The sequence below is a fragment of the Bombus impatiens genome, unplaced genomic scaffold, assembly GCF_000188095.3.
Source record: "Bombus impatiens unplaced genomic scaffold, BIMP_2.2 scf_1275, whole genome shotgun sequence".
Taxonomy (NCBI): Eukaryota; Metazoa; Arthropoda; class Insecta; order Hymenoptera; family Apidae; genus Bombus; species Bombus impatiens.
In genome coordinates, this window is record NT_177694.1 from 1,284 (window position 1) to 2,178 (window position 895).

The 895-nt window shown below is 29.2% G+C and overlaps 1 long non-coding RNA gene across 1 annotated transcript in view; it reads right to left on the reverse strand.

Annotated features, from left to right (window-relative positions):
- Positions 1-350: 350 nt before the first annotated feature.
- The window catches only part of LOC117152374, a 6,770-nt gene continuing 6,225 nt past the window's right edge, over positions 351-895 (reverse strand). Inside the window, exon 3 of the long non-coding RNA XR_004462738.1 lies at positions 351-610. This is a non-coding gene — a long non-coding RNA (uncharacterized LOC117152374). The remainder of the gene's footprint in view (positions 611-895) is intronic.

Sequence of the window (895 nt, forward strand, 5' to 3'; positions counted from 1 at the left end):
ATAATTTAATTTTGAACAATAGAAAACAGAATAAATTCTGATACGTATAGTTCTATGAGAAATTCTAAAAATTCATAATAAAAATTGCAAAAGACAATCGCGCTATCGTAATTCGCAACTCTAAAGCAAACGCGATTATGTCTTTCTCCCATTCACGTAGCACCTGGGCACGTGAATGAGATCCTGACAATGGGCACGGAAGGGGTTAAATCTGAAAATCCTGATCTAAAAAGATGATTAGTTTGTGTAATTTTTATTTAACGGACTAACGTTCTTTGATTTTATATTTTACTACTTCGTTTCTGATTAACTCTACTTTATTAATTTAATAGTAACAAAGTAACTCTACTATATTAATTTAATAAATCAGAACAAAATTCTAAAAGACGTTAATTCTAAAAGACTGAGACTCGATCAAATGGAATAATTGACTTTAAATATATTACTAAGAAAGAAATAATCTCAGGCGATCTTTTTATCAAAGCACATACTCGAAAATGCAGAAGCAGTGTTCAAAATTATTGCTTTGATTCAAAAATCTGCCTGTCGCGAAGTGTCTTCTTGCACGTAAAATTTCACACATTCTTGTACGGAAAAAAATGAATTTTAACTCATATTTTAAAATCTAGCCGAAGTGAAATAAACGAACGTGACTTCATATTGTCACGATTAATTCATTGCTTAAAATCAAGTATGTTTATGTTAAACAGGTATATTCGTGTACATATTTGCCATTTGAAAATAATTATACGGAATGTTAACATGCATAATATAAATAACACGAATATATTCTCAAGTGTATGTATTTAAACTAATTATTATAATCGCGCTGTGCAAGAAGACCTATCCTAAACTAATAAATTTAAAAAAAGAATGTTACTACTCACGGGTATAA